This window comes from Corythoichthys intestinalis, chromosome 11, assembly GCF_030265065.1.
Source record: "Corythoichthys intestinalis isolate RoL2023-P3 chromosome 11, ASM3026506v1, whole genome shotgun sequence".
In the NCBI taxonomy this organism is placed as follows: Eukaryota; Metazoa; Chordata; class Actinopteri; order Syngnathiformes; family Syngnathidae; genus Corythoichthys; species Corythoichthys intestinalis.
In genome coordinates, this window is record NC_080405.1 from 5710061 (window position 1) to 5733558 (window position 23498).

Genomic DNA, 23498 nt, shown 5'->3' on the forward strand with positions numbered 1-23498 from the left:
CCCATATGAACACTCGAGAAGTTATCAAAGATACACTCCCCGTCGGGGAATCGAACCCCGGTCTTCTGCGTGACAGGCAGAGATACTGTCCACTATACTAACGAGGAATCTGTTGGGTTGGTGAGATAGCTCCACGGCTTGCGGTATACAGTGGTAGAAATGATGAATCAGTGATAATGGCCACCAAACCAGAAGGTGAGCCCTCATCGAGTCTGAGCAGAAAAGGCAGTTGTAGTAAGTGGACCACTATCGTAGCAAAGAAATATAATCACTTGATACCTGTGTGCCTTGAAGAGGTTAACAGAGCTTCACAATGTAATTGTTGTAATCCATGGGTGGGGCATTTATTGGCCCTACAGCCCATATGAACACTGGAGAAATTATCAAAGTTACACTCCCTGTCGGGGAATCGAACCCCGGTCTTCTGCGTGACAGGCAGATCCTGCCCACTATACTAACGAGGAAGCTGTTGGGTAAGTGAGATAGCTCCACGGCTTGCGGTATGCAGTGGTAGAAATGATGAATTAGTGATCATGGCCACCACAACAGAAGGTGAGCCTTCGAGTCTGAGCAGAAAAGGCAGTTGCAGTAAGTGGACCACTATTGTAGCAAAGAAATATAATCATTTGACACCTGTGTGCCTTGAAGAGGAGGTTAACAGAGCTGCACAATGAGTGGATTGTGTTCTTCTCCTCAGTCGACAAATGTAATTATTGTAATCCATGGGTGGGGCATTTATTGGCCCTACAGCCCATATGAACACTCGAGAAGTTATCAAACATACACCCCCCGTCAGGGAATCGAACCCCGGTCTTCTGCGTGACAGGCAGAGATACTGTCCACTATACTAACGAGGAATCTGTTGGGTTGGTGAGATAGCTCCACGGCTTGCGGTATACAGTGGTAGAACTGATGAATTCGTGATATGGCCACTAAACCAGAAGGTGAGCTTTCATCGAGTCTGAGCAGAAAAGGCAGTTGCAGTAAGTGGACCACTATTGTAGCAAAGAAATATAATCATTTGACAACTGTTTGCCTTGAAGAGGAGGTTAGCAGTGCTTCACAATGTAATTGTTGTAATCCATGGGTGGGGCATTTATTGGCACTATAGCCCATAAGTTACACTCCCCATCGGGGAATCGAACCCCGGTCTTCTGCGTGACAGACAGAAGGTGAGCTTTCATCGAGTCTGAGCAGAAAAGACAGTTTCAGTAAGTGGATCACTATTGTAGCAAAGAAATATAATCATTTGACACCTGTGTGCCTTGAAGAGGAGGTTAATAGAGCTGCACAATGAGTGGATTGTGTTCTTCTCCTCAGTCGACAAATGTAATTATTGTAATCCATGGGTGGGGCATTTATTGGCACTACAGCCCATATGAACACTCGAGAAGTTATCAAAGATACACTCCCCGTCGGGGAATCGAACCCCGGTCTTCTGCGTGACAGGCAGATATACTGTCCACTATACTAACGAGGAATCTGTTGGGTTGGTGAGATAGCTCCACGGCTTGCGGTATACAGTGGTAGAAATGATGAATCAGTGATAATGGCCACCAAACCAGAAGGTGAGCCCTCATCGAGTCTGAGCAGAAAAGGCAGTTGTAGTAAGTGGACCACTATCGTAGCAAAGAAATATAATCACTTGATACCTGTGTGCCTTGAAGAGGTTAACAGAGCTTCACAATGTAAGTGTTGTAATCCGTGGGTGGGGCATTTATTGGCCCTACAGCCCATATGAACACTGGAGAAATTATCAAAGTTACACTCCCTGTCGGGGAATCGGACCCCGGTCTTCTGCGTGACAGGCAGATCCTGCCCACTATACTAACGAGGAAGCTGTTGGGTAAGTGAGATAGCTCCACGGCTTGCGGTATGCAGTGGTAGAAATGATGAATTAGTGATCATGGCCACCACAACAGAAGGTGAGCCTTCGAGTCTGAGCAGAAAAGGCAGTTGCAGTAAGTGGACCACTATTGTAGCAAAGAAATATAATCATTTGACACCTGTGTGCCTTGAAGAGGAGGTTAACAAAGCTGCACAATGAGTGGATTGTGTTCTTCTCCTCAGTCGACAAATGTAATTATTGTAATCCATGGGTGGGGCATTTATTGGCACTACAGCCCATATGAACACTCGAGAAGTTATCAAACATACACTCCCCGTCAGGGAATCGAACCCCGGTCTTCTGCGTGACAGGGAAAGATACTGTCCACTATACTAACGAGGAATCTGTTGGGTCGGTGAGATAGCTCCACGGCTTGCGGTATGCAGTGGTAGAAATGATGAATTCGTGATATGGCCACTAAACCAGAAGGTGAGCTTTCATCGAGTCTGAGCAGAAAAGGCAGTTGCAGTAAGTGGACCACTATTGTAGCAAAGAAATATAATCATTTGACACCTGTGTGCCTTGAAGAGGAGGTTAACAGAGCTGCACAATGAGTGGATTGTGTTCTTCTCCTCAGTCGACAAATGTAATTATTGTAATCCATGGGTGGGGCATTTATTGGCACTACAGCCCATATGAACACTCGAGAAGTTATCAAAGATACACTCCCCGTCGGGGAATCGAACCCCGGTCTTCTGCGTGACAGGCAGAAGGTGAGCTTTCATCGAGTCTGAGCAGAAAAGGCAGTTTCAGTAAGTGGATCACTATTGTAGCAAAGAAATATAATCATTTGACACCTGTGTGCCTTGAAGAGGAGGTTAACAGAGCTGCACAATGAGTGGATTGTGTTCTTCTCCTCAGTCGACAAATGTAATTATTGTAATCCATGGGTGGGGCATTTATTGGCACTACAGCCCATATGAACACTCGAGAAGTTATCAAAGATACACTCCCCGTCGGGGAATCGAACCCCGGTCTTCTGCGTGACAGGCAGAGATACTGTCCACTATACTAACGAGGAATCTGTTGGGTTGGTGAGATAGCTCCACGGCCTGCGGTATACAGTGGTAGAAATGATGAATCAGTGATAATGGCCACCAAACCAGAAGGTGAGCCCTCATCGAGTCTGAGCAGAAAAGGCAGTTGTAGTAAGTGGACCACTATCGTAGCAAAGAAATATAATCACTTGATACCTGTGTGCCTTGAAGAGGTTAACAGAGCTTCACAATGTAATTGTTGTAATCCATGGGTGGGGCATTTATTGGCCCTACAGCCCATATGAACACTGGAGAAATTATCAAAGTTACACTCCCTGTCGGGGAATCGAACCCCGGTCTTCTGCGTGACAGGCAGATCCTGCCCACTATACTAACGAGGAAGCTGTTGGGTAAGTGAGATAGCTCCACGGCTTGCGGTATGCAGTGGTAGAAATGATGAATTAGTGATCATGGCCACCACAACAGAAGGTGAGCCTTCGAGTCTGAGCAGAAAAGGCAGTTGCAGTAAGTGGACCACTATTGTAGCAAAGAAATATAATCATTTGACACCTGTGTGCCTTGAAGAGGAGGTTAACAGAGCTGCACAATGAGTGGATTGTGTTCTTCTCCTCAGTCGACAAATGTAATTATTGTAATCCATGGGTGGGGCATTTATTGGCACTACAGCCCATATGAACACTCGAGAAGTTATCAAAGATACACTTCCCGTCGGGGAATCGAACCCCGGTCTTCTGCGTGACAGGCAGAGATACTGTCCACTATACTAACGAGGAATCTGTTGGGTTGGTGAGATAGCTCCACGGCTTGCGGTATACAGTGGTAGAACTGATGAATTCGTGATATGGCCACTAAACCAGAAGGTGAGCTTTCATCGAGTCTGAGCAGAAAAGGCAGTTGCAGTAAGTGGACCACTATTGTAGCAAAGAAATATAATCATTTGACACCTGTGTGCCTTGAAGAGGAGGTTAACAGAGCTGCACAATGAGTGGATTGTGTTCTTTACCTCAGTCGACAAATGTAATTATTGTAATCCATGGATGGGGCATTTATTGGCACTACAGCCCATATGAACACTCGAGAAGTTATCAAAGATACACTCCCCGTCAGGGAATCGAACCCCGGTCTTCTGCGTGACAGGCAGAGATACTGTCCACTATACTAACGAGGAATCTGTTGGGTCGGTGAGATAGCTCCACGGCTTGCGGTATACAGTGGTAGAAATGATGAATTGGTGATATGGCCACTAAACCAGAAGGTGAGCTTTCATCGAGTCTGAGCAGAAAAGGCAGTTGCAGTAAGTGGACCACCATTGTAGCAAAGAAATATAATCATTTGACAACTGTTTGCCTTGAAGAGGAGGTTAACAGAGCTTCACAATGTAATTGTTGTAATCCATGGGTGGGGCATTTATTGGCACTATAGCCCATATGAACACTCGAGAAGTTATCAAAGATACACTCCCCGTCAGGGAATCGAACCCCGGTCTTCTGCGTGACAGGCAGAGATACTGTCCACTATACTAACGAGGAATCTGTTGGGTCGGTGAGATAGCTCCACGGCTTGCGGTATACAGTGGTAGAAATGATGAATTGGTGATATGGCCACTAAACCAGAAGGTGAGCTTTCATCGAGTCTGAGCAGAAAAGGCAGTTGCAGTAAGTGGACTACCATTGTAGCAAAGAAATATAATCATTTGACAACTGTTTGCCTTGAAGAGGAGGTTAACAGAGCTTCACAATGTAATTGTTGTAATCCATGGGTGGGGCATTTATTGGCACTATAGCCCATATGAACACTGGAGAAATTATCTAAGTTACACTCCACATCGGGGAATCGAACCCCGGTCTTCTGCGTGACAGGCAGAGATATTGTCCACTATACTAACGAAGAAGCTGTTGGGTGAGTGAGATAGCTCCACGGCTTGCGGTATACAGTGGTAGAAATGATGAATTAGTGATAATGGCCACCAAAACAAAAGGTGAGCTTTCATCGAGTCTGAGCAGAAAAGGCAGTTTCAGTAAGAGGACCACTATTGTAGCAAAGAAATATAATCATTTGACACCAGTGTGCCTTGAAGAGGAGGTTAACAGAGCTGCACAATGAGTGGATTGTGTTCTTCTCCTCAGTCGACAAATGTAATTATTGTAATCCATGGGTGGGGCATTTATTGGCACTACAGCCCATATGAACACTCGAGAAGTTATCAAAGATACACTCCCCGTCGGGGAATCGAACCCCGGTCTTCTGCGTGACAGGCAGAAGGTGAGCTTTCATCGAGTCTGAGCAGAAAAGGCAGTTTCAGTAAGTGGATCACTATTGTAGCAAAGAAATATAATCATTTGACACCTGTGTGCCTTGAAGAGGAGGTTAACAGAGCTGCACAATGAGTGGATTGTGTTCTTCTCCTCAGTCAACAAATGTAATTATTGTAATCCATGGGTGGGGCATTTATTGGCACTACAGCCCATATGAACACTCGAGAAGTTATCAAACATACACTCCCCGTCAGGGAATCGAACCCCGGTCTTCTGCGTGACAGGCAGAGATACTGTCCACTATACTAACGAGGAATCTGTTGGGTTGGTGAGATAGCTCCACGGCTTGCGGTATACAGTGGTAGAACTGATGAATTCGTGATATGGCCACTAAACCAGAAGGTGAGCTTTCATCGAGTCTGAGCAGAAAAGGCAGTTGCAGTAAGTGGACCACTATTGTAGCAAAGAAATATAATCATTTGACACCTGTGTGCCTTGAAGAGGAGGTTAACAGAGCTGCACAATGAGTGGATTGTGTTCTTTACCTCAGTCGACAAATGTAATTATTGTAATCCATGGGTGGGGCATTTATTGGCACTACAGCCCATATGAACACTCGAGAAGTTATCGAAGATACACTCCCCGTCGGGGAATCGAACCCCGGTCTTCTGCGTGACAGGCAGAGATACTGTCCACTATACTAACGAGGAAGCTGTTGGGTCAGTGAGATAGCTCCACAGCTTACGGTATGCAGTGGTAGAAATGATGAATTCGTGATATGGCCACTAAACCAGAAGGTGAGCTTTCATCGAGTCTGAGCAGAAAAGGCAGTTGCAGTAAGTGGACCACCATTGTAGCAAAGAAATATAATCATTTGACACCTGTGTGCCTTGAAGAGGAGGTTAACAGAGCTGCACAATGAGTGGATTGTGTTCTTCTCCTCAGTCGACAAATGTAATTATTGTAATCCATGGGTGGGGCATTTATTGGCACTACAGCCCATATGAACACTCGAGAAGTTATCAAAGATACACTCCCCGTCGGGGAATCGAACCCCGGTCTTCTGCGTGACAGGCAGAGATACTGTCCACTATACTAACGAGGAATCTGTTGGGTAGGTGAGATAGCTCCACGGCTTGCGGTATACAGTGGTAGAAATGATGAATTCGTGATATGGCCACTAAACCAGAAGGTGAGCTTTCATCGAGTCTGAGCAGAAAAGGCAGTTGCAGTAAGTGGACCACCATTGTAGCAAAGAAATATAATCATTTGACAACTGTTTGCCTTGAAGAGGAGGTTAGCAGTGCTTCACAATGTAATTGTTGTAATCCATGGGTGGGGCATTTATTGGCACTATAGCCCATAAGTTACACTCCCCATCGGGGAATCGAACCCAGGTCTTCTGCGTGACAGACAGAAGGTGAGCTTTCATCGAGTCTGAGCAGAAAAGACAGTTTCAGTAAGTGGATCACTATTGTAGCAAAGAAATATAATCATTTGACACCTGTGTGCCTTGAAGAGGAGGTTAACAGAGCTGCACAATGAGTGGATTGTGTTCTTCTCCTCAGTCGACAAATGTAATTATTGTAATCCATGGGTGGGGCATTTATTGGCACTACAGCCCATATGAACACTCGAGAAGTTATCAAAGATACACTCCCCGTCGGGGAATCGAACCCCGGTCTTCTGCGTGACAGGCAGATATACTGTCCACTATACTAACGAGGAATCTGTTGGGTTGGTGAGATAGCTCCACGGCTTGCGGTATACAGTGGTAGAAATGATGAATCAGTGATAATGGCCACCAAACCAGAAGGTGAGCCCTCATCGAGTCTGAGCAGAAAAGGCAGTTGTAGTAAGTGGACCACTATCGTAGCAAAGAAATATAATCACTTGATACCTGTGTGCCTTGAAGAGGTTAACAGAGCTTCACAATGTAAGTGTTGTAATCCGTGGGTGGGGCATTTATTGGCCCTACAGCCCATATGAACACTGGAGAAATTATCAAAGTTACACTCCCTGTCGGGGAATCGAACCCCGGTCTTCTGCGTGACAGGCAGATCCTGCCCACTATACTAACGAGGAAGCTGTTGGGTAAGTGAGATAGCTCCACGGCTTGCGGTATGCAGTGGTAGAAATGATGAATTAGTGATCATGGCCACCACAACAGAAGGTGAGCCTTCGAGTCTGAGCAGAAAAGGCAGTTGCAGTAAGTGGACCACTATTGTAGCAAAGAAATATAATCATTTGACACCTGTGTGCCTTGAAGAGGAGGTTAACAAAGCTGCACAATGAGTGGATTGTGTTCTTCTCCTCAGTCGACAAATGTAATTATTGTAATCCATGGGTGGGGCATTTATTGGCACTACAGCCCATATGAACACTCGAGAAGTTATCAAACATACACTCCCCGTCAGGGAATCGAACCCCGGTCTTCTGCGTGACAGGCAGAGATACTGTCCACTATACTAACGAGGAATCTGTTGGGTTGGTGAGATAGCTCCAAGGCTTGCGGTATACAGTGGTAGAACTGATGAATTCGTGATATGGCCACTAAACCAGAAGGTGAGCTTTCATCGAGTCTGAGCAGAAAAGGCAGTTGCAGTAAGTGGACCACTATTGTAGCAAAGAAATATAATCATTTGACACCTGTGTGCCTTGAAGAGGAGGTTAACAGAGCTGCACAATGAGTGGATTGTGTTCTTTACCTCAGTCGACAAATGTAATTATTGTAATCCATGGGTGGGGCATTTATTGGCACTACAGCCCATATGAACACTCGAGAAGTTATCGAAGATACACTCCCCGTCGGGGAATCGAACCCCGGTCTTCTGCGTGACAGGCAGAGATACTGTCCACTATACTAACGAGGAAGCTGTTGGGTCAGTGAGATAGCTCCACAGCTTACGGTATGCAGTGGTAGAAATGATGAATTCGTGATATGGCCACTAAACCAGAAGGTGAGCTTTCATCGAGTCTGAGCAGAAAAGGCAGTTGCAGTAAGTGGACCACCATTGTAGCAAAGAAATATAATCATTTGACACCTGTGTGCCTTGAAGAGGAGGTTAACAGAGCTGCACAATGAGTGGATTGTGTTCTTCTCCTCAGTCGACAAATGTAATTATTGTAATCCATGGGTGGGGCATTTATTGGCACTACAGCCCATATGAACACTCGAGAAGTTATCAAAGATACACTACCCGTCGGGGAATCGAACCCCGGTCTTCTGCGTGACAGGCAGAGATACTGTCCACTATACTAACGAGGAATCTGTTGGGTAGGTGAGATAGCTCCACGGCTTGCGGTATACAGTGGTAGAAATGATGAATTCGTGATATGGCCACTAAACCAGAAGGTGAGCTTTCATCGAGTCTGAGCAGAAAAGGCAGTTGCAGTAAGTGGACCACCATTGTAGCAAAGAAATATAATCATTTGACAACTGTTTGCCTTGAAGAGGAGGTTAGCAGTGCTTCACAATGTAATTGTTGTAATCCATGGGTGGGGCATTTATTGGCACTATAGCCCATAAGTTACACTCCCCATCGGGGAATCGAACCCCGGTCTTCTGCGTGACAGACAGAAGGTGAGCTTTCATCGAGTCTGAGCAGAAAAGACAGTTTCAGTAAGTGGATCACTATTGTAGCAAAGAAATATAATCATTTGACACCTGTGTGCCTTGAAGAGGAGGTTAACAGAGCTGCACAATGAGTGGATTGTGTTCTTCTCCTCAGTCGACAAATGTAATTATTGTAATCCATGGGTGGGGCATTTATTGGCACTACAGCCCATATGAACACTCGAGAAGTTATCAAAGATACACTCCCCGTCGGGGAATCGAACCCCGGTCTTCTGCGTGACAGGCAGATATACTGTCCACTATACTAACGAGGAATCTGTTGGGTTGGTGAGATAGCTCCACGGCTTGCGGTATACAGTGGTAGAAATGATGAATCAGTGATAATGGCCACCAAACCAGAAGGTGAGCCCTCATCGAGTCTGAGCAGAAAAGGCAGTTGTAGTAAGTGGACCACTATCGTAGCAAAGAAATATAATCACTTGATACCTGTGTGCCTTGAAGAGGTTAACAGAGCTTCACAATGTAAGTGTTGTAATCCGTGGGTGGGGCATTTATTGGCCCTACAGCCCATATGAACACTGGAGAAATTATCAAAGTTACACTCCCTGTCGGGGAATCGAACCCCGGTCTTCTGCGTGACAGGCAGATCCTGCCCACTATACTAACGAGGAAGCTGTTGGGTAAGTGAGATAGCTCCACGGCTTGCGGTATGCAGTGGTAGAAATGATGAATTAGTGATCATGGCCACCACAACAGAAGGTGAGCCTTCGAGTCTGAGCAGAAAAGGCAGTTGCAGTAAGTGGACCACTATTGTAGCAAAGAAATATAATCATTTGACACCTGTGTGCCTTGAAGAGGAGGTTAACAAAGCTGCACAATGAGTGGATTGTGTTCTTCTCCTCAGTCGACAAATGTAATTATTGTAATCCATGGGTGGGGCATTTATTGGCACTACAGCCCATATGAACACTCGAGAAGTTATCAAACATACACTCCCCGTCAGGGAATCGAACCCCGGTCTTCTGCGTGACAGGGAAAGATACTGTCCACTATACTAACGAGGAATCTGTTGGGTCGGTGAGATAGCTCCACGGCTTGCGGTATGCAGTGGTAGAAATGATGAATTCGTGATATGGCCACTAAACCAGAAGGTGAGCTTTCATCGAGTCTGAGCAGAAAAGGCAGTTGCAGTAAGTGGACCACTATTGTAGCAAAGAAATATAATCATTTGACACCTGTGTGCCTTGAAGAGGAGGTTAACAGAGCTGCACAATGAGTGGATTGTGTTCTTCTCCTCAGTCGACAAATGTAATTATTGTAATCCATGGGTGGGGCATTTATTGGCACTACAGCCCATATGAACACTCGAGAAGTTATCAAAGATACACTCCCCGTCGGGGAATCGAACCCCGGTCTTCTGCGTGACAGGCAGATATACTGTCCACTATACTAACGAGGAATCTGTTGGGTTGGTGAGATAGCTCCACGGCTTGCGGTATACAGTGGTAGAAATGATGAATCAGTGATAATGGCCACCAAACCAGAAGGTGAGCCCTCATCGAGTCTGAGCAGAAAAGGCAGTTGTAGTAAGTGGACCACTATCGTAGCAAAGAAATATAATCACTTGATACCTGTGTGCCTTGAAGAGGTTAACAGAGCTTCACAATGTAAGTGTTGTAATCCGTGGGTGGGGCATTTATTGGCCCTACAGCCCATATGAACACTGGAGATATTATCAAAGTTACACTCCCTGTCGGGGAATCGAACCCCGGTCTTCTGCGTGACAGGCAGATCCTGCCCACTATACTAACGAGGAAGCTGTTGGGTAAGTGAGATAGCTCCACGGCTTGCGGTATGCAGTGGTAGAAATGATGAATTAGTGATCATGGCCACCACAACAGAAGGTGAGCCTTCGAGTCTGAGCAGAAAAGGCAGTTGCAGTAAGTGGACCACTATTGTAGCAAAGAAATATAATCATTTGACACCTGTGTGCCTTGAAGAGGAGGTTAACAAAGCTGCACAATGAGTGGATTGTGTTCTTCTCCTCAGTCGACAAATGTAATTATTGTAATCCATGGGTGGGGCATTTATTGGCACTACAGCCCATATGAACACTCGAGAAGTTATCAAACATACACTCCCCGTCAGGGAATCGAACCCCGGTCTTCTGCGTGACAGGCAGAGATACTGTCCACTATACTAACGAGGAATCTGTTGGGTCGGTGAGATAGCTCCACGGCTTGCGGTATGCAGTGGTAGAAATGATGAATTCGTGATATGGCCACTAAACCAGAAGGTGAGCTTTCATCGAGTCTGAGCAGAAAAGGCAGTTGCAGTAAGTGGACCACTATTGTAGCAAAGAAATATAATCATTTGACACCTGTGTGCCTTGAAGAGGAGGTTAACAGATCTGCACAATGAGTGGATTGTGTTCTTTACCTCAGTCGACAAATGTAATCATTGTAATCCATGGGTGGGGCATTTATTGGCACTACAGCCCATATGAACACTCGAGAAGTTATCGAAGATACACTCCCCGTCGGGCAATCGAACCCCGGTCTTCTGCGTGACAGGCAGAGATACTGTCCACTATACTAACGAGGAATCTGTTGGGTTGGTGAGATAGCTCCACGGCTTGCGGTATACAGTGGTAGAAATGATGAATCAGTGATAATGGCCGCCAAACCAGAAGGTGAGCCCTCATCGAGTCTGAGCAGAAAAGGCAGTTGTAGTAAGTGGACCACTATCGTAGCAAAGAAATATAATCACTTGATACCTGTGTGCCTTGAAGAGGTTAACAGAGCTTCACCATGTAATTGTTGTAATCCATGGGTGGGGGATTTATTGGCCCTACAGCCCATATGAACACTGGAGAAATTATCAAAGTTACACTCCCTGTCGGGGAATCGAACCCCGGTCTTCTGCGTGACAGGCAGATCCTGCCCACTATACTAACGAGGAAGCTGTTGGGTAAGTGAGATATCTCCACGGCTTGCGGTATGCAGTGGTAGAAATGATGAATTAGTGATCATGGCCACCACAACAGAAGGTGAGCCTTCATCGAGTCTGAGCAGAAAAGGCAGTTGCAGTAAGTGGACCACTATTGTAGCAAAGAAATATAATCATTTGACACCTGTGTGCCTTGAAGAGGAGGTTAACAAAGCTGCACAATGAGTGGATTGTATTCTTCTCCTCAGTCGACAAATGTAATTATTGTAATCCATGGGTGGGGCATTTATTGGCACTACAGCCCATATGAACACTCCAGAAGTTATCAAAGATACACTCCCCGTCAGGGAATCGAACTCCGGTCTTCTGCGTGACAGGCAGAGATACTGTCCACTATACTAACGAGGAATCTGTTGGGCCGGTGAGATAGCTCCACGGCTTGCGGTATACAGTGGTAGAAATGATGAATTCATGATATGGCCACTAAACCAGAAGGTGAGCTTTCATCGAGTCTGAGCAGAAAAGGCAGTTGCAGTAAGTGGACCACCATTGTAGCAAAGAAATATAATCATTTGACAACTGTTTGCCTTGAAGAGGAGGTTAACAGAGCTTCACAATGTAATTGTTGTAATCCATGGGTGGGGCATTTATTGGCACTATAGCCCATATGAACACTGGAGAAATTATCTAAGTTACACTCCCCATCGGGGAATCGAACCCCGGTCTTCTGCGTGACAGGCAGAGATACTGTCCACTATACTAACGAAGAAGCTGTTGGGTGAGTGAGATTGCTCCACGGCTTGCGGTATGCAGTGGTAGAAATGATTAATTAGTGATCATGGCCACCACAACAGAAGGTGAGCCTTCATCGAGTCTGAGCAGAAAAGGCAGTTGCAGTAAAAGGACCACTATTGTAGCAAAGAAATATAATCATTTGACACCTGTGTGCCTTGAAGAGGAGGTTAACAAAGCTGCACAATGAGTGGATTGTGTTCTTCTTCTCAGTCGACAAAGGTAATTATTGTAATCCATGGGTGGGGCATTTATTGGCAATACAGCCCATATGAACACTCGAGAAGTTATCAAACATACACTCCCCGTCAGGGAATCGAACCCCGGTCTTCTGCGTGACAGGCAGAGATACTGTCCACTATACTAACGAGGAATCTGTTGGGTCGGTGAGATAGCTCCACGGCTTGCGGTATACAGTGGTAGAAATGATGAATTCGTGATATGGCCACTAAACCAGAAGGTGAACTTTCATCGAGTCTGAGCAGAAAAGGCAGTTGCAGTAAGTGGACCACCATTTCAAAATTGGTATTGTAATTATTATATGTGGGAGGCCTACTGTTTTTTCATGACGCGGTGAGTACAGCGCCACTTTTCATCCCCATTGATTCCCATTATAAATCACAATTTTTCATGTTTTTTGATGCACTGCCACCTGATGTGTTATAGTGCATTTCCCAAGATTACACGATTTATCGCTTCAGCGGGGTCTCAACTGAAGCCAGAATGTAACGGATGCTTGTTGAAAATCTTAAAAACCATAGATCCAGCAGGGGGCACTAGAGTATTATTTATCATTTTTCTTGAACTACCTGATTGTCAAACGAATTTACTTGCAAAAAAAAAACAATTGAGGATTGATCGAACGGGCCAGTGTGTCGACTCACTAACACTTGTGAGTGAGTGAGTGAGTGAGTGAGTGAGTGAGTGAGTGAGTGAGTGAGTGAGTGAGTGAGTGAGTGAGTGAGTGAGTGAGTGAGCGTGTGTGTGTGCGCGCGTGTTGCTTGTTCAAAGGGATGGTATGAATTGAGTTTACGTATGTGACTACTGACTGTATGACACGACTGTGGGAACAATCGTATGCGTTTGTACATGCACGCGCATTCTTACGTCACCCAGCGTGTGCGCGTATGTGTGTGTGCTTGTACTTTTGTGTGCCGCCTCTGCAGACAGCGATTGACCATGCACTTCAAAGGACTCTGCCTTTTCTGCAGGGCACAAGAAGGTATTTGATGTGAGACTCTGCAGCGTGAGAATTAATTCAAAATGCAGTTGTTTACTGAATCTCAACTCTTACTGGTAGAATGTTTGAATTTTTTCCTCCTCTTATTGGTTCAGCCAGGAATGGTCAAGTTTGTATTCAAAATGCAGTTGTTTACTGAATCTCAACTCTTATTGGTAGAATGTTTGATTTTTTCCTCCTCCCATTAGTTCAGTGAATGGTCAGGTTTGTATACAAAGCTTTATATTGGAAGAACATCACAGTGGAGGAGTTGCGGGACTACAAGGGGCTGCTGATCCTGGCAGGAATGCACCGCTCTCCACATGAAGCAACTGTGAGTCTTTGGGATAAAAAACGGGGAAGGTCACTATTTTAAGACACAATGGCACACGGGCGCTTTGATAACATCAATCAGGCATTACGCTTTGATGATTAACTTTCCAGGCCACAACGCCACCACAGCAATAAATTGTCACCCATTAGTGACTTGTGGCAGTGTGGAACAGCCTCCACCAAAAATGTTTCAACTTGGGGAAGGATGTGTATGTGGATGACCAGCTGGTCTCCTTCTGGGGCCGCTGCTCTTTCAAGCAGTACATCCCATCAAAGCCAGCCAAGTATGGAATATAAATATGGACCCTCTGCGATGCTGCCACATCATATGCATGGAACAGGGATATCTATACAGGCAAAAGCTGCAGGAGTGCAAAGGGAGCAGAATCAAGGAATGCGTGTGGTGCTGGAACTCTGCAACCTTCTGGAGGGCCATACCATCACAGTGGATAACTTTTTTTACCTCCTTCCAGCTGGAAAAGGAAATGAAGAAAAGAAGAATGTCACTGGTGGGAACGGTGAGAAAGAACAAAGGAAAGCTTCCTGCACTGCTCCTCCAAATTACCTCCAGGCCACCATACATCCCAAAAAATAAGAAGAACGTTTTGCTCCTGAGCACAAAGCACCGGGAACCGGAGGTGGACGATGGTCCCAGAAAAAAAACCCTAGATGATTTTGGACTGCAATCAGTGTAAAGGAGCAGTCGATCACCTGGACCAGGAAAGCACAGGTTATGTCTTTTTCAAAACTTTGCATCAAAAGTGTGTTGTCATCTGACATCATCTGATTTGTGTGTGTGTGTGTGTGTTATTTGCAGGCATGTGCCACATATTCTTGCCGCCGGAGGACAAGATGGCCCATGTGCATATTCTATCATATGCTGGATGTGTCTCTCTTCAATGCATTCATCCTCTTTACTCACGTAAACTCTACAGGTGCCGTCTGTTTCTGGAGGAAATTGGCTTGGCATTGATTCAACCTGCTACTACAGGAGCTCCCCAGCCGGCTGCATAGGCCCCAGTGGTGTCCACGCCACAAAGCCAGGAACGTGGGCAATGCGGCCTTTGCATTGACCGGCTACAGGCATCAAACATTTGCAACAAATATGGCATTTTCTTATGCCAAAAACATGGCCAAAAAGTATCTGCAAATTGTTAAAAAAAACAAACAAACAAAAAAAAAACACTAGTTGTTTGGTGTTCTAGTTGAGGAGTTTGTTGTTGTGCTTTTGAGTAATATAAATTCTGTTAATTCAAGGGAATTAAAACACTAAGGTGCTGTGAGATATCAATAGAACCGTGATGTGGCAAAATAACAAATATTGATAAAGTTAACAAAAAACATAAATCACATTCATGAGCAATTAAAGAAAATAGATCGAAAATTATGAACATTTCCGAAAGTATTCCGGAAACAGCCGAATGGGGCGGAGACGTTATAACAAGGAAACGAGAGGTCGAGGCAGGTGCCATCGTTGTTTATCAACGAGAGAGTTGCGTTCGTGTTTTATCAAAAAATCGCTAAAATGGTTCAAACCTGTCATGCTATGTGGTCTACAAATTGCCAATTGTCGCAATGTAGTACCCATGAGTTCCCGAACGCGAGAAAAAGAGCTGGACTACGCAGACAATGAGTGAAGTTCGTCCATGCTAAGAGGGCTAATTTTGCAGACCCGGCCTCCGGCACGGTTTTGTGTGGTGCGCATTTTACACCTGGAAGCTATTCGAACTATGGACAAATGAAATCAGGTTTTGCTGAGAAATTGCTGATGAAAGCAGATGTGGTGCCCACCATACACGCGCAGTCAGTCGCGCATCTACTGGTGAAACTAATTGGGAAAAAAAAAAAAATGTAAAGCTATGTAGATTTCCCCTTTCATACTGTTTCCACATTATGTCCAGAATGTTTATATAGTGCCCTATCAGTCCATGTCTATAAAGGTATAATATTAAAGTTTTCATGTATCTGTGTTTAAAATATGGGCCTGCATTATACTATAATTAATTTAGAAAATGTTTGTACCATGGTTCAAAACAATATTTCACCGTATAATCCCTGAATGTTTTGTCTTGTATTGGTATTGGTGGATGGGGGAGGGGGGGGGGGGGTTATGCCTAGGGCACCAAAATAGCTAGTGCCGGCCCTGGACGTCACGCACACAATATGCTAGATTTCCGGGATCTCGGGGGCGGGTCCTTTTAGCTTGACAATCGATCCAACTTTCTATCATTTTCTTGGTGTTGTGATGTGTGTAATTACACGAAGTGGCATGATATGAATCCAAAAGGCATGCGTTTATGGATGAATGATGGAATATTTGCATTTTCCCAGGTGTTGTCATACTCTTTCAAGATTCTACTAGTTGTTGTGACTTGTTGACTATTTTTCTGATGCCAGTGAATATTTTCAGTGGTTGAAAGTAAAAAAAAAAAAAAAAATTCAAAAATGACAAAGAGGGCGCAGACTTGGCTCCAATACTGCGAGAGGGGTAAAAATTTTGAAATTGCCATTGTCAGAAAAATGAACATTTCAACAAAATATTTTTGTTATGATTTATTAACATATTCAAGGCTCTAATGACATGATGTGAGATATTCCAATTTGGATTTTGTTTATATATATAGTATTACATACATCATAGTTAGTTTTGCTCATAGCACAACATTGCTATTATTGTACACAGAGGGCAAAATAAATAAATAAAAACTATATACGTATGGATAGGAGTGGATGGATGCTAGTGAACATTTTGAGTGGTCGCAAGTAAAAAATATTCAGAAATGACTTAGTTATCACACCCTCTAGAGCACTGGTGTCAAACTGACTCCATAAAGGGCCAAGTGGGTGCAGTTTTTTTTTTCCAACCGATACCGCGCAAACAGTTTAACCAATGATATTTTGTATAGTGCAGGTGCAAAGAAAATTGAAAATAAAAAATAAATTAAGACTAATACACCATATTTGGTTGTATAAGAAAAACACATCTTAATAATATAATAATACAAAAATAATAAGTAAATAAACAAATAAAATGTCTACTTAAATGTACACATAAAACAAATAACAGGTTTTGAATAATAACAAATATATATATATATATACAGTGCTGCTCGAAAGTTTGTGAACCCCACAGCGATGGTCAGATTTTTTGTAAAAAAAACTAAAATAACCTTATTAAATGTTAAGTTATACCCAAATCCACAATACTGACATTCCAAATAATGGACTGAAACAAAAGAAATAGTTATATTGTCATTCTTTATTTAACAAAAGTGGTTGATTTAAGAAAAACTCAGATATCATGTGTGCAAAAGTATGTGAACCCCTTCAGTTAATAGGATATTGCGCCTCCTTTTGCAGAGATGACCTCAACCAAACGGTTTCTGTAGTGACTAATCAGCCTCTCACATCTACTTTGGGGGATTTTTGCCCATTCTTCCTTGCAGAACGCAGTCAGTTGAGAGAGGTTTGATGGGCGTCTGGCATGAACTGCTCGCTTCAGGTCCCGCCACAGCATTTCAATGGGATTTAGGTCAGGACTTTGACTGGGCCAGTCCAGAACACGAATCTTCTTCTTTTTCAGCCATTCCTTGGTTGTATTGCTGGAATGCTTTGGATCATTATCATGTTGCATGATCCACCTTCTGCCAAGCTTTAACTTCAAAACAGATGGCGTCAGGTTATGTTCTAGGATTTGACAATATTCCTCAGAATTCATGATTCCCTGGACTATGTGGAGTTGTCCAGGTCCTGAGGATGAAAAGCAAGCCCAGATCTTGACATTCCCACCTCCATGCTTCACTGTTGGGAGAAGGTTCTTTTGGTGGTATGCAGTGTTGACTTTTCGCCAGACATGGCGGTTTTGGTTGTGACCAAACAGTTCAATTTTGCACCTACATCAGTTGATGAAAACTCTTTTTAATTTAGTCTCGACAACACAACTGTTAAAAAACAAAAAAAAACTACTGAATTGATTGATTAGGAAATCAGGTTGAAATAATAGAAAATTCCAAAATGTTGAGGGGGTTCACAAACTTTTGAGCAGCACTGTATATATATATATATATATATATATATATATATATATATATATATATATATATATATATATATATATATATTGAGAAAGTGCTGGCACTCCAAACAACAATATAACTAACAACTATAAAAACAGTACAATACTAGTAACAAATCCTTACAAGAAAAGTAACAATAATTTGTTATATCACAACAGCAACAATAATTTGTTCCATCACAGCAGTAACAATAATTTTTTCTATCACAACTGTAACTGATTTCTCCCTTACGTCATATTCTCCCTTTGCCTTTTTGCAGCGAGTCCCCGGTTTTCTAACAAAGTCCCTAATGTTTTGGGCGGTTCTTTCTGCAAGCGCAGAACCTTCAACTACCGTAATTTCCCAAATATAACGCACGTTGTTTTTTTCCCCAAAAATCAACTCGTAAAATCATGGTGCGCATTATAAACGGGTACAGGGATGGAGACAAAAATATAAATATATTATATATATATATATGTATATATTATATATATATATATAAGTCCGATTTTTTTTTTTTTTTATTGACACGGCCATGTTGTGTTGAAGAAACATATGCGGCGATCCTTTGCCGACCATTATGGTACGTGATGTCACCATTTTGTTTCGGTCGTGGCGAGCTAGGGAAGGAGTCGGAGGCGAAGTATCAAACAACGGAGCTAATCCGCATTGCTTTGTTGACATTTAGGCTGCAACAAAAGTAGCAAGGTCTGTCTCACATGCAACAAGCGGGATATAACTATCTTTCCGGCTGTTCCCTCAACAAAATACCCCCACCCCCCGGGAACGAGACAACGTGCCAACATAAGTTCTGCCGGTGAATTCTGTTATAACTCGTTACACGGTAATACTTCACTCTGATTGGTCGAATGATTTCGTCTGTGTTAAATTCTGCTTTTTTCACTCTTCATAAAGCACATAATTTAGTTGCTTGAACTCATTTGAGTCAACGTTTATTGCAGCTCCGCAACTCGGACCGTGACAAATGTAACACAACACAGACTTTATGTGTCCGTCAACTATATCTGTCCCTCGGGAAAGTGAAACCCAAATAACAATAGTTCCTCTTGTTAGTCTACAGCGATGTGCGCTTTCGGTTTTCCGACTTCTAGCCTCTCTTTTATTTTACCGTATCTATCCATAGAAGAAACATTTATTCATCATGATGAAACAAGCAAGTTATAGAGCAGCCTTTTAAAGAAAAGATGTGACATATTTATGTCACACTGCTGTTGCCATAGTGTGCACTTCCTGTAGGTGTGGTATTACAGTATAAAAGGAATCTCTGTGATGTTTCGGTGACATATATGCTGAGAAGCACACTGAATAAAGAAGTGTTGTTATGTAGTCTCTGATGGAGTGTACTTTGCCCTTGTGATGTTGTGAGAGCATGTTTGAGGGTCTGCACAAACCTCTCTGCCAAGCCGTTGGTTGCCGGGTGATAGGGAGCCGACTTAATGTGTTGAACCCCATTGGCTTGCAGGAATTCAACCATTTCTTTTGACACAAATTGGGGCCCGTTGTCTGACATGAGTTGTGCAGGGGCTCCGAAACGACTAAACATCTCTCTTAACTTCTCAATTGCCTTTTCCGATGTGGTTGATTTCATGATAGCTACCTATGGCCACTTACTATGGGCATCGATATCAACCAGAAACAGTGCCAAGGGTCCTGAGGACAGTCCCAGGGATGAAGTGGGGCTGCAGGTGGATTGTTGCGAATCTTCTGGCAAGATGAACAACTTTTTACCGTCTCTTCGATCTTTTTATCAAATCCTGGCCACCAAAAATAACTTCTTGCCATTTCTTTAATTTTAACAATACCACTGTGACCTGCATGCAGTTGCGCAAGCATTTTAGCACGCAATGACAGTGGCACAATGTGGCGAATTCCGACATTCTTTTTCGGAACCGGAACAATTGGTGTTGCCCATTCGCTGGTGGTGACTGGTTCCAAAACATCACTTTTGACCAACGCATCCAGGTCAGCCTCGACTTAGTACGGCACTGTTCTAGCCTTCATAAACACAGGTTTGCTTCCTGGCATAATGTGCAATTTAACTGTAATGTCATTCATGCTGCCCAATTCCTCACAGAAAACCTCTTCATTCTTGTCCAGGACGACTTGTAGTTGTGAAGAACCGTCTGACAGCTGCCGGACTTCAAGCCAATTTACACGAAGTGCATTAATCCACAGTAGTCCCATGATGGAAGCAAAATTCCCTTTGTGACATACACTGGAAGTTTAGCAGTTTTTATCATTGCATTGCACAGTAATGTCAGTCATTCCTTTCCTGTGCACTTTGTGTCCAGTGTACGCTTTGAACACAGTGTCTGATGGTCTTAATGGAAGGTGTCTCAAACACAGTTTATAGACTTGGTAAGACACAAGCGATGCCTGTGATCCAGTGTCTATTTGCATTTTGACTGGGTGACCCTCTAACTTTGGTGTGACCCAGTAACACCCTGACTTCCCGTCCACGCTCATTACATGCATGGTGTGCACGTCACTTTCATCTTCGGAAGTAGAGGCACTCTCTACTGCTTTGATATATTTCTTTGTTTTCTTCATGTCATTCATTTCCTTATTTTTGTGCTTGTTTTTTTCCGACATGCATGCTCAACATGACCCTTCTTCCCACAATTATGACAGTTCATTTCTTTGCACCAGCAAGTGGAGGAAAGGTGCCCTGTTTTACCGCACCTAAAACAGGTACCAGCAACATTGCTTTGGGTACTTGCCACTTGGTGTATTCTGCTCGTCATGTTCAGTTGTTGAGCCTCCTTTGAAGCAATTTCCATAGCCACACTTACATCAAAGGCTTTCTTTAACGTCAGTCCACTTTCTGGAGGTAACTTCTTTTGTGTTGCTTCATTTCTCAGTCTGTCTCTTAATGTGTCTTCTAAAACATCACCAAACTCACAATATTCTGCCAGCTCCCGCAGCACCGATACGAACATAGTGACAGATTCCCCCTCTTCCTGATTTCACCTGTGAAATAGGAATCTCTCTGCAATCACAAGGGGCATGGGTGAAAAATGTCCATTAAAGGGCAACTGAAGACCTTTCCGGATTTTGGTGTAATTTTACGAATATAAACTTTGGACAAGTTCGTCAAAACAACCATGACATTATCAACACGTAATTGTAAGGATAATTTGCGTTTTTTTTGCACTCCATTAATGGTCCCTTCGCAAACCCGGAAGTGTGACGTAGATTTTCCGACGCAACAGAGAAGACTATCCACAGCTAGAATAGCAGCAACAACGATGTCAGTGATATTTCCACCAAAGGTAACCATTCAGGATCGCTCTTTCGTGACGCTACCGATGGCAAAGGCTCCCAGGAAAGATCAACTACAATAAACCCTACATGTTTGAACCTGAGGCGTCAGATGACGGCGATTTACTTGACGCAGCAGATGGCGTCATGACGCCATTTGACAGCTCGACACTTCACGAACGGTAGAGTGAGTGGTAAGCCTAAATCCAGCATCGTGATTTTTTTTTTAGAGAGAATGCGATTACATGGTTGTATATTTTTCCATGTTCTCCACATAGCTAAAACTGGATATTAGGTAATGGGACAGCTCCTACCGATCTAAATATGGTAAAGCTAGCCCAAATGTGGCTAAATGAATGTTATTGATTTTTCAAAATAAATGACAAAACGATTTTATTTTCCAGGTGTTGCTGTAAACCGTCAAGTAATTACCCTTCCAAGAGTATGCCTGTGTCATCAGGAGATCCCAGACGTGAGAGCCAAACTTGAGGAGGCTGAAGCACTGACAAGGGCATGAATTACATTAAAAAAATAAAACCATAAATTGTAAACAACATTGACACATTTTGTTGACTGTTTAATGTATTCTATTGGTATATATTTTAATTGTATTAAAAATATTCAATAGGCCACAATAATAAATGATACCAGATTTACGTTGAATCAACATCAGCTTTCGCTGTCAGATTGTGACACAACATATTAGCTAAGTTATACCAAGCACACAATGGCACACATCAAAGAACATAAATTTAGTAAGCATAAATTTAGTAAGCAAAACAAAGTTAGGATAGCAACGGACTAGCGCAACATTGAAAAATGATAATGGCAGTGGGAAATATGTATTTATATGATAGATATGTATTATATATGAAGGTAACTAGATTTTTCTTTTTAAAAATGTGTACTGTATATATGACTAGTTTATGATTTCATGTCATCAAAATTTGCTACATTTATTTCTCCTAAGTCATCGTCATCTGATGTCGTAGACGGAAGAAATTCAGCATCTGGCAGGCCTCATAGGATCTCTTCAGTCGTCATCGCTGGACACCGCATCACTTGGGTCATCATGTGACTCGACCCACTCTCTCTTGATTTTGGGAAACTGGGTGGCGACTGACTTGCAACGCTTTTTTCATCGTGTTGAGGGTTTCCGCCACTTAATTTTTTATGTTTGGCTTCCTGGAGAAAAAAAAAATCACAGCAGCATGAAAATATTGGATGAATCCTAATTTTAATTTAATAATAATTTCTTGGTGATCAAATAATAATGCCCCAGTCAAAGCAGCATCTATTTAATGCTATTGTGAAGTATAAGAAGTTATTGTTGTATTGAGATGAATTTGATACATTAGGGCCTGGCAGGTGGATTGTTATAGGCTTTATATCTACCCTGTCACAGGCCAAAAAACAATGAGCCAAGGACCTATTTGGTGCTGGGGACATTTGAATTTACATAATACCTATTGATATAGTAATAAAATCACATGAGTAGACGACATGTCAGCCAACCTATCTACTTATGAAAGGCCAATAGCAACAACAAAAAAATGTCACACTTCAACAAACAGGCAGTAGGAGTCCCCCTCGTTTATCAAAAAAAGCCAGTAATGTTCTACTTAGTCTTTGTAAAAGGTGCATTGTTGTAGGTTTTCAAAGCTGTCGTGGCTGAAATGATGAAAACAATGAGCCGACTGGGGACCTGTATGCATGCTCACAAAAACGGTCCAAACATTTGCAGGAGAAGTTTTTTTGGGACCACTCCTAGAGTCTCGAGTCTTCCTGTGAGCAATTCATCGGTACACATCGAGATGGCATGACGAATCCTGCGAGTAAAACCCAGAAACTGTTTGCAATATATGGCGAGGATAGCGTGGTGCTATATTTCCGTGTTCAGAGTGGTGGCGAGGCTTCCTGGAAGTTGCGTCATGAGGTAGCGGTCGGCAGGACGGCGCGTCCCTCGTTGCTATGGTGTTGCTATGGCTATAACTCAAAAACTACGCGGTCAATTATTATTTTTTTTTTTTAATGTGACTTTTCGAGACAGCGAATGATGCATTTAATACAATTCAACTGAGTAAAACACTTAAGAGCGAAATCCGAAAAGCTCTTCAGTTGCCCTTTAAGAGTCTCCACGATATCCC

At 43.3% G+C, this 23498-nt stretch overlaps 17 non-coding genes across 17 annotated transcripts; all 17 read right to left on the reverse strand.

Annotated features, from left to right (window-relative positions):
• Positions 1–35: 35 nt before the first annotated feature.
• trnad-guc (transfer RNA aspartic acid (anticodon GUC)) lies at positions 36–107 on the reverse strand. The gene has a single exon. It is a non-coding gene; the product is annotated as a tRNA-Asp (tRNA).
• Positions 108–1408: 1301 nt separating this feature from the next.
• trnad-guc (transfer RNA aspartic acid (anticodon GUC)) lies at positions 1409–1480 on the reverse strand. Its single transcript has one exon. It is a non-coding gene; the product is annotated as a tRNA-Asp (tRNA).
• Positions 1481–2837: 1357 nt separating this feature from the next.
• On the reverse strand, positions 2838–2909 carry trnad-guc (transfer RNA aspartic acid (anticodon GUC)). Its single transcript has one exon. It is a non-coding gene; the product is annotated as a tRNA-Asp (tRNA).
• Positions 2910–3587: 678 nt separating this feature from the next.
• Positions 3588–3659, reverse strand: trnad-guc (transfer RNA aspartic acid (anticodon GUC)). The gene has a single exon. It is a non-coding gene; the product is annotated as a tRNA-Asp (tRNA).
• A 323-nt stretch (positions 3660–3982) lies between these two features.
• Positions 3983–4054, reverse strand: trnad-guc (transfer RNA aspartic acid (anticodon GUC)). The gene has a single exon. It is a non-coding gene; the product is annotated as a tRNA-Asp (tRNA).
• Positions 4055–4343: 289 nt separating this feature from the next.
• trnad-guc (transfer RNA aspartic acid (anticodon GUC)) lies at positions 4344–4415 on the reverse strand. The gene has a single exon. It is a non-coding gene; the product is annotated as a tRNA-Asp (tRNA).
• Positions 4416–5384: 969 nt separating this feature from the next.
• trnad-guc (transfer RNA aspartic acid (anticodon GUC)) lies at positions 5385–5456 on the reverse strand. Its single transcript has one exon. It is a non-coding gene; the product is annotated as a tRNA-Asp (tRNA).
• A 323-nt stretch (positions 5457–5779) lies between these two features.
• trnad-guc (transfer RNA aspartic acid (anticodon GUC)) lies at positions 5780–5851 on the reverse strand. The gene has a single exon. It is a non-coding gene; the product is annotated as a tRNA-Asp (tRNA).
• Positions 5852–6174: 323 nt separating this feature from the next.
• Positions 6175–6246, reverse strand: trnad-guc (transfer RNA aspartic acid (anticodon GUC)). The gene has a single exon. It is a non-coding gene; the product is annotated as a tRNA-Asp (tRNA).
• A 551-nt stretch (positions 6247–6797) lies between these two features.
• On the reverse strand, positions 6798–6869 carry trnad-guc (transfer RNA aspartic acid (anticodon GUC)). Its single transcript has one exon. It is a non-coding gene; the product is annotated as a tRNA-Asp (tRNA).
• A 678-nt stretch (positions 6870–7547) lies between these two features.
• trnad-guc (transfer RNA aspartic acid (anticodon GUC)) lies at positions 7548–7619 on the reverse strand. Its single transcript has one exon. It is a non-coding gene; the product is annotated as a tRNA-Asp (tRNA).
• A 323-nt stretch (positions 7620–7942) lies between these two features.
• On the reverse strand, positions 7943–8014 carry trnad-guc (transfer RNA aspartic acid (anticodon GUC)). The gene has a single exon. It is a non-coding gene; the product is annotated as a tRNA-Asp (tRNA).
• Positions 8015–8960: 946 nt separating this feature from the next.
• trnad-guc (transfer RNA aspartic acid (anticodon GUC)) lies at positions 8961–9032 on the reverse strand. The gene has a single exon. It is a non-coding gene; the product is annotated as a tRNA-Asp (tRNA).
• Positions 9033–10105: 1073 nt separating this feature from the next.
• trnad-guc (transfer RNA aspartic acid (anticodon GUC)) lies at positions 10106–10177 on the reverse strand. Its single transcript has one exon. It is a non-coding gene; the product is annotated as a tRNA-Asp (tRNA).
• A 678-nt stretch (positions 10178–10855) lies between these two features.
• trnad-guc (transfer RNA aspartic acid (anticodon GUC)) lies at positions 10856–10927 on the reverse strand. Its single transcript has one exon. It is a non-coding gene; the product is annotated as a tRNA-Asp (tRNA).
• Positions 10928–12364: 1437 nt separating this feature from the next.
• Positions 12365–12436, reverse strand: trnad-guc (transfer RNA aspartic acid (anticodon GUC)). Its single transcript has one exon. It is a non-coding gene; the product is annotated as a tRNA-Asp (tRNA).
• A 324-nt stretch (positions 12437–12760) lies between these two features.
• trnad-guc (transfer RNA aspartic acid (anticodon GUC)) lies at positions 12761–12832 on the reverse strand. The gene has a single exon. It is a non-coding gene; the product is annotated as a tRNA-Asp (tRNA).
• Positions 12833–23498: the final 10666 nt, after the last annotated feature.